This window comes from Stylophora pistillata, chromosome 3 (assembly GCF_964205215.1).
Source record: "Stylophora pistillata chromosome 3, jaStyPist1.2, whole genome shotgun sequence".
NCBI lineage: Eukaryota > Metazoa > Cnidaria > Anthozoa > Scleractinia > Pocilloporidae > Stylophora > Stylophora pistillata.
The window spans coordinates 36468465-36477544 of record NC_142521.1 but is presented as its reverse complement, the minus strand read 5'-3'; the positions used below and the strand labels follow the sequence as shown (position 1 = coordinate 36477544).

The 9080-nt window shown below is 38.6% G+C and overlaps 1 protein-coding gene and 1 pseudogene across 2 annotated transcripts in view; one reads left to right on the top strand and one right to left on the bottom strand.

Moving 5' to 3' along the window:
- LOC148735885 (guanylate-binding protein 6-like) overlaps positions 1 to 9080 on the top strand; it is a 76907-nt pseudogene that overhangs the window by 173 nt on the left and 67654 nt on the right. Inside the window, exons 2-10 of the transcript XR_015998631.1 lie at positions 1692 to 1844; positions 2124 to 2296; positions 2804 to 2990; positions 3926 to 4130; positions 4208 to 4217; positions 4393 to 4732; positions 5056 to 5310; positions 5596 to 5718; positions 6645 to 6692. The product of XR_015998631.1 is annotated as a guanylate-binding protein 6-like (transcript). The remainder of the gene's footprint in view (positions 1 to 1691; positions 1845 to 2123; positions 2297 to 2803; positions 2991 to 3925; positions 4131 to 4207; positions 4218 to 4392; positions 4733 to 5055; positions 5311 to 5595; positions 5719 to 6644; positions 6693 to 9080) is intronic.
- LOC148735887 (uncharacterized) overlaps positions 8617 to 9080 on the bottom strand; it is an 11673-nt gene continuing 11209 nt past the window's right edge. The window contains exon 2 of the mRNA XM_088752711.1: positions 8617 to 9080. This exon is cut by the window's right edge and continues 5701 nt beyond it. The gene's annotated coding sequence lies outside the window, so the exon portion shown is untranslated.

The window sequence follows — 9080 nt, the reverse complement described above, 5'->3', positions numbered from 1 at the left end:
CCCAGCTGGTGCATTCCATTCAAGCAAGTCAGTCACGTGTTAAGATAATCTTTACCGCAAGCCGGAAGTTTTGAATGTTCTAAAAATATCTCATTGTTACTTGTGGTAGTAATTGTTTTGCTATAAATTCCACAGATGGCCCTTTAAGTCATAAAAAGAAAGAGAAATATTCAGCGAAATACTGATGTTTTAGCATTCCGTGACGCTCTGAGTACATGTTGAACATTGCGTGACAAATTATATGTACAGTACCCATGCACGGCAAGACATAAGATTACTTCTAAGCTCTTCAGTTAAGAAACTAGTGCAATTTTGAACAACATTTTCTATTTCGGACCAGAGATAGAGTTCATCTCCGTCATCTGTTGCAGTATCTCAGAATACGAATCAATTATTCTACAAAACATGCGCTAACGTCTACATCACATCGAATAAAACACTTCAAGTTGGGCGAACTGAATGCAAGAGAACGGGAATCAGGCGATACACCCTTTTGTCTGAACATATGTCCGGTTAAAGTTCAACGGAAGCAAGAAAGAAAATACTCTATCGCTTTGATAATAAGTTAACACAACAAGAAGCCGTGTGCGATTTAGTATAAAAGTTTGTTTGTTTGTTTTATAAACGCTTCCAACGTAAATGGGGGAAAGAGCTCCAAAGAAGGAAGAACATTTTTCATTATTCATTTAATTATTCAATTGTATCTTACAAGAATCAATCAATTACTTTTCTAAAAACCTCAGCTGGCCGCTCTGGCAGTCAGATACTCAAAATCCTAGAAAAAAAATTCTACAAACACTTCAAAAGTTGCCGCCACGACTCGCTACGGCTACAAATAGTTTGCACTTGCAGTCGTGCAGCCCTAATGGGGAAAGCCCACCTTACTCACCAAAGCACAGGTTATCCCACGCTCGATATGTGAATACATGCAACCCGCAATCTCGTAACACAACAGGACTCGTATGAGATTGCATTAAGTTTCAACAATAATTTATCTTGCCTCGTTCTTACGCGCATGCATGTGGGTGTGTCTTTCTTTCCGGCCTTGTAATGGCCACTTGCCGACCTGCAATCTCATAACACATTAAGTTTCAACAACAATTTATCTTGCCTCGTTCTTACGCGCATCCATGTGGGTGTGTCTTTCTTTCCGGCCTTGTAATGACCACTTGCCAACCTGCAATCTCATAACACAACAGGACTCGCATGAAATTGCACTGGGAGATTACGTTTCGACAGCAACTTATCTTGTTTAGTTCGCGTGCGCATATGCGTGTCCTTTATTGTCTGACCTTATTATGGCCATTTAGGCCGCTTTTATTCTCTGTTTTTTTTCTTTACGTATATTCTAAATGAGGGAATTAATAACCAACCAAAAAACTTGGTAAAAAGAAGACTGAAGAGAGGAACGGTACATGCACTTTTTTATTTACCTCCTGATATATTCTGCTTTTAAATGAACCAATTTACTATCACAAATCTTATATTTCTAATGGTTCCCAGCTTCAGTTCCGGTAGTAGTCGTCTATCGAATTTGGCCATGGGCTACCTGTGATTCCTGCTGGTAAATTCCTATGTATCCCGATATGATAACTTGGTGTGACTGTTTAGCCGAAATTTCAAGCAGTGATTCATAATTACTGGAGTGCATTGTTAACTAAAATACGTCTTATTTCAACTCCTGCGTGTAGGTTCCGCTTGTGTCGATTGCAGGTCCATACAGGAAAGGAAAGTCGTATATTCTGAGTGAAACTTTTGATCAACCTGAAGTGTCCCCTCTCGGGCATCATTTTGATCCGGAAACCGTTGGAATCTGGATGTGGATAGTGCCACGAAAAATGCAGGTAAGTACGCATTAATCTGGTAACTGAAAAAGTTCATCCGTAGGTCGCAGTTTCGTTACTGGCAAGTAACCTCAACCGCTCGATGTTCTCTGATAGCTGCGACCGTCTTTTGCTCATTTATTGATTAATTACTGCCTTCGACACCAGTTACAAGGATTCTATATTCAATTTAAATATATTTTGACTATTTTTGGCTTGACTAAAACAATGATAATCTCCATATTTACGTTACACACACCAAAGCTCACACAATTTGAAACTCTCTATTTGGGTCTCCAGGACTCAACTGGCAAGGAATGTATCGTGATCTTGTTAGACTCTGAGGGAATTGATGCAGTGATGAGAGGAGGTTTGGATGACAATCAGATATTTACTCTCACTGTTTTGCTGGCCTCTGTGTCGATCTATAACTCAGCAGGGGTTCCCACTAGACATGATCTCCATGGATTGGAGTATCCTTTAACAAGTACATCTGAGGATGGGGAAATAAGCGGGGTGGGGTGGGGTGCAGAGAGCTCATGAGCTGGGAATACATCTACGTGTGCTTCGGGGTTTGGTGAAACGCAGGCATGATATTTAAACGGTTTTAGTGAGCGTGGGGCGTTCTCACAACTTATTTTAAATTAGATGTTGAAACCTGTTCATGAAAACTAGCTACAATATATGCACTCCACAACCTCGACAAGAACGATCCGATTTTTGAACACAAACCTTCTACTGAGCGCTTAATTGGAAAAAGTCCGCGTTATTTCTCGAGCACAGAATGGTAGCCGAGCTTACACCGGCAAAATTTTCCCGTTAAAAAAAACCCTTGTCGAGCTTTTTTAATAAGCAAAAGTGAAACAAGAACCTTAAAGGATTTTTTGCCCAAAAAAGATACTAAGGTGAACAAACAAGAAAAAGAAAGCCACCATGCGCGGTAGATGAAACGAGAAAATCTCTTAACATTTCGTGCGCAGTTTTATCATGGAGTTGCCCCAACGAAAAAGACTTCGCTTCGACGACGGCAGTGTGAGTGCGAGTGGTCCTCAAGACGACACAGAATTCTTCCACAAGACTTTTCCATTCTTCATCCGGCTCCTCAGGGATGTTACTCAGTCCATTCCACCCTACTGCAGAGACATTAAGGAGTACTTCCTTTCAAGGGTAAGGCAACTCATTTTGAAACATTGGACAGACATGGCAAACGCTTCCAAAAAATATCAGTTCTTCTACTACAAACTGAAAACAATGAAGTACTCTTTGTTCATGATTAAAGTTTGTTTTATCAATCATATACCTGAGCCTTCGGGCAAATGGCTTTGTTTTTTGGATGTTAGGGTCATTTTTTTAACTTTTTGGAGGTGTAATGGTTTCGGAAATGGAATAGGCCGTTTGGATAAACCACTCTCATTATTTTATGAGCTGTTTGATTTTTGTAACTATGTATATATCTAATTACAAGTCGTCTAAACTTAAGTATATTCTTGACTCTACCAAAACAAGAGACAAAAGCTCTCTTTATCCTTTATGGTAATTAATAAATCTGCTAAGTTTATTTACATTTTGACAACACCCGAACCGTGGTCCTGTCCCATAAACGAACGAGACTGATTAAGTAGGTCACCTTGATCACACTGCTCCATCCCCGGCGAGGCGCATATAAAATTGGTTCGTGAACAGTTATAAATTTTTCGAGAAGCAGGCACATTTCAACTCTGTACACATTCAGGATTAAAAAAAGATGGCGTGCTAGCCTTTTTCCTTGTCCCCTTAGATTCGCAAAGATTCCTTGACAAAACACCAAACAATGAGGGACCGTTCATTGTTTATCCCTGAGAGGGGGTAGAGAGGGGCAAAGGATTTTGGTTGTGTCGCAATAAATTTACCTGATCCTCCCTAAGGCTGTTTAATATTCTTATGAACCCCCCCATTGGCAGTTAATTGGTAGTCAATATTCTACAGTCCCTCTATTATACACTGATGATAAACATGATTTCCCACTCTGTCCCCCCTGAAAACCGTCTTCCCTCCAAAACCCTCCCTCCCTCCCCAGAAATTTTGTCTGGTTCCTTGTTACAACTGCATTTAAATCCAACAAGGTTTTCAAGGATCAAGGAATGGAACAGGCAGACCACACCCAACAAGTCGCTGAAAGTATTTTGCGTTTCTTCCCTGGCTTCGAAGCCTTCAAACTACCTCCACCGTCTGCAAATGAGGAGGTCATGAAAAACATCAGCAGAAACAGAAATCACATCAACAGTGAGTTCTTTTCTGAGATAGAAAAGTTCAAGGTCTTGTTGAAGAGTACTTCTTGAAGAACTGGTGACTGGTCAAGGTAAAGCTTATTATTGGATCTTCTTTCAACTTCTATCTCCTGTTAGGGAGCAAGACGTAACTTCTCGTAGATTTATATGTATTTTTCAAAAATTAATAGTTTTGAAGAAAATATTAGAGAGATACGCAAAATTTCTGGAATCTTAGGTTACGGCATACTTCTTGAATTATCGTTCCCAATCCTATGTTATGTTTTCATTTTTAGATTACTTTTTAAACCTTTTGTCTACAGTACACCGACAACTTTTAATCCCTCGATAACCACTCTATTTCCAGGTCTGGCTGCTTTGGTTGAACTTTATGTGAAGGCCATCAACACTCCCGGAGTGATTCCTAATATCCAGTCAGCCTGGGACATATTGGTAACTGATAAATGTTCTGAAGCAACGCACGCAGCCATGCATGTCTATAGCGCCATCATGCAATCAAAACTGTCTAATCAGCTGCCTTGTGACTCCGAAGACATTCGTAAATATTATGAAACTGCACTTGACCAAGCAATCGGTCAGTTAGAAATTGAAACAATCGGAATATCCTCTGTTACAATCGAGAGGTACCTGAACGAACTGATGGTAAGGAGTTTTTACATATTGCGTAAACATACCTCATTCAGTACTCTAAAAAAGAACACAATTTCCCATGAACTTTTGAAAAATTCGTCCATTGTTTTCCCCAGTCCTAACCTTTTTGTACGGATGACTGAAATTTTCGATAGTTGTAACGGGACAAACTTTTTAAGATTTTACTAATAATAAGGCTAGAGGTTTTAAATCATGATGAAATATTTAAAAACGGAAGAGTACCTGGTCGGAATTCGAACGCAGTGAAATCAAGTTGTGCAAAGGCATCTACGCACAATAGATGTGAAAGGTCTTTTCTCCTTTTTATTTCTCAGTTGCTTGCTGAAAGAGATTATTTCAAGTGGCAGACTGAAAATGATCAGTTCACTCGAGAGGCTTGCAACGCTCTCCTAAAGCAACTCAAAAAACAACACTTGGACCCAATCCTCGCTCAGCTTCACGGGAAGGAAGGCGCCAAAGTCATGTTCGGCGACATCGTAGCAGGATACAAAAAGATTGAACAGGATTATAAGGATCGTGCCACCGGAGCTAAACAAATTTGTGCTGCTGTGTTCTTCGAATTTCATCCGGTAAAAATGCTTTTTATTTGAAATTAAAAGTTAGACCAGAAATGAGAAAAATGAATGAGTTTGAAGCCTCCTCATCTGTATCTTACATATTTTTTGACATTAATAATTTCACGGACAATAAAAGATATGGATATCCATTGAATGCAGTTCCTTTCGTACAAGTACATTGCGATTCTTGTAGTAATCATTATGTAGTTTCAAGAGACTATAACAGCTGTTAGTTACTGTAAAGAAAACCAACACACAAAGCAACGATTGTAAGTGAAAGTTGTACTTTTATCCCAGGAACTTATGACAGAAATGCAGCAATACTTAGGCGTGCTGAAACAATTAAAAGATTTCGACGAGAATTTGAGTCGAGAAATTGCAGCTAAAGCTTATCAACAGCAAGAGAAGATAAAACTTGAGGTACTGATGATACACCTTTAATCGACGTACTGATCATATTTATTTTTAGCGGATATTAGTGAAATTTAAAATGAGAAATGGCAAATTGGGAATAGGGAAAAAAGGGAAAAAAGGGAAAAAGGGGAAAAAAGGGAATGGGAAACTAAATGGGAATTTTTTTTAATGTTCTACAGCAAAATAAAGGAGCGGAAAAATATATGGCATAATAGCATTCCATTTCTCAAAAACCTCAATCCACTAAGCTTTAAGAGAACATAAGCTGACCGCAATTCATCCTTTCTTTGTGTTTTTTGACAAAAAGAATGGAATATATATACCTCATTAGACGTTTTGTTGTGTAGTATCGCTCAGTATTTTTTCACGAGTTGTGCCGTATTTTGACGAGCTCGTAAAATACTCAGCGATACTACACAACAAAACGTCTAATAAGTTATTTATTATCCAACAGGCCAAACTGTTATTTCAGTGCGGGCGAATTTCGCGGATATTTATTTCGGGGAGTGCGTGACAGAAATATGCGAAGCGAAACAGAATTGGCGTGTTGTCGTGTTGCTGTTTCTATTTTGTTCAATAAATGAAGAAATTTCCTGGTCGTCTGGCTGTTTTTATTAGTTTGATTCATCTAATAAACTATATTTGCCAGCCATTCTGTCTCTTCGTCGTCGGAAATATGATTCAAATTGTCCGGCAATTTTTTTTTTTTTTCGTAACTACAATCCAATTCTTCGCTTGCGCAATGCGAGAAAACCTGTTTAACCAGTACTCTAGAGTACAAGTAGCGCGTGATATTTGTACTCGTCTAGGGCGTTATTTGTACTCTAAGAAGTGTAGTTGGATAATAAGATTTATTATTTTTACATGCAATAGAATATTATCATCTGCTGGACAAAGCCTATGTTGATTTGAATTTTTATCCTTTTTTCTAGGAAAAATACGAGCGTTTAAAACAAGAAAATCGCCAGCGCCAGAAGGAAGTAAGACATTTTGAACCAGTGTCAGTATCTGACAAACTGCACACATACCCCTCCCTTGACCAACGACAGTCAAATAATAACGAGTTGGGACTAATGTCTGTTAAGCGAGGGGTGTGTGCGCAGTTGCTGAGACACTGACATTAATACCACATCATAAATAATCTACTATCGTCAAATCCACCATTTGACGATTTCCAGTTTTCCAGTTCACAAAAAGTGAACGAACAGGACCATTGAATTCTATTGCTGAGTTAAGCTGACTCCGACGGAAGCGCTGAATAGTCACACCTTTGTTCCAAGGAATAGAAACACACGAATTTTAGGACGATCAATTATAGCCAATTCCAAAGAAAGACATAGAAAACTAAGCCTTTGATAAAAGCGTGAGAAAAATTCACACCAGGTTACTTAAGCAACTTCCATTTTGGTAGCAGAGAAGGTCATCACTCGAGTTACCCGAGGTGGCATCTTGTCTGAATGAGTCCTGGTGCTGGGGCCTTCCTTTCTGCCAGCTCCTTCTCTCTTCATTTTGTGATGCGCCAAATTAAATTTATCATTCCATAATTTCTATGTTATAAGAATATTACCTCATAAAAACCTTGTCATTTACAGTTACCTTAAAATGTATCTTTAGTTGATTCACACCAGCAAGAATAGATCTTATTTTTAAATTAGTTTTTCTCACCAGAAATTCATTCTGAGCGACTGAGACATTTGATAATTTTTGCACACATGCAGAAATCAAATGAAGGCATGGAAAAGACATTGAAAGGCTTGAGACAACAGCTGCTACTCAATCACAGCCGACAACAGCAAGTTGAAAACCCGGGACTCTTTGATTGAGCGCTGCAAATGTTACCGGTCTTGGGCGGGTTCCCTAGCACCCTATCAAAGTGTAGCGTCGTGTAAGGCCTTTAAAGTCGATCCTTATCAAGGACATTGGTTCGACTTTTAAGTGGTTGCATTCTATCTGTGTCTAGATTAATGCTATTTGCAAAGAATTAACCACCTAAAAGTCATATCCTCCGTTTTATGTCAATGGACATGTTCTTGATTATAGATAAACTGAAACTTGTATGTTGTCCATAATACCAATTTGAAAAAAAATACCTTAGTCGTTTCTTCTAATTACTAACTAGTACGCGCAAACAAAATTCCCTTTCGGAGAAATTTAGCCCGAAATCTAGGCTACTGTAGACTCTGTGCACAAGGGATGTGATAGATGTTTGGGATATTATTTTGTGGCGCACGAGCGAAAAAAAAAGGGAGACAAAGATCGAGAGGTAAGAGACTGCTTACAATCTTTTGACAGCCTCTTTCTTCCTCTCTCTCTCTCTTTTGCCTTTTTCGTTTGTTTCTTCCCCTCAAAACTTGATGTAATTAATAGCACAGCAATAAAGAAGAGAGGATACTAAGGTGACTCTTAGTGCCTCCTGATCGAATAGTTCAGCGGAGGAAAATTAAAGGGTAGATAGACAGCTAGTGGAATGAAATACCAAAAGCTTATTTAAAGGCAAAACACAAAGAAAAAAACAAACAACAGGAAAACATCAAAAAGAACATTACAAAGGTCGGTCAGTTGGTCGAATGCAAAAGACATAAATATTCCGTCAGATTCTGCTATGAATTGAAGGGAAATGAAGCCAATATAAAACCATGAAAATTACTCAGTTTTTCTTCACACCCTAAAGGTACCCATGTCGAGCAATAGTTCTCTTAAATTCAAAATCTGGGCTCAAATATTCCTCAGCGCGCAATGCATTCAGCTGTAAAATAACTTTAACAAAGAAATTTCAATGTGATTTAGGGTCCGAGCAACAAGGATAGAGGTCGTATCCATTGTCCTTGTAAAACACTCTCATACCAGCTGAACTTTGTTTAGCAATGGAGACAATGTTCTTTAATAAATAATTAAAAGTTAGAGTCAAATGGTGAAAACATTTATTAAAACAAGCCAAGCCAAATTTCTATTTACAAAAACAAGCATTTAAGCCTGTAACACTGTGTATCGACTTTAACTCTTCTCGGATCACGAACGATTTTGTAGCAATTTTCAGTTTCAAGCATCAACAATGTAAAGAATAAAAAGAAGCCTACTTCACTGCACAACGCTGCCTGTGAACTGATATAAGCTCACAAAAATCATTTTTCCGCCCTTTTCTCTCAAAGTCTGCTTTTCTTGTGAAGAATGAAAAATGGGTTGTGGGGTAAGAAGGGTTAGCTCCCTCCAATGTTTCAGCTCTCCCAGTTTAGACCGTCTCCTCAACAAGAGAGTTTTAGTACAGACTACTCTACGCGATTTTCTTTCTTCGCGCCAAAGGTCATATGTAGAATCAATGCTCCTTTTTATCAAACTAATGACCTAACAGATTCTTTTTGCGTTCTGAT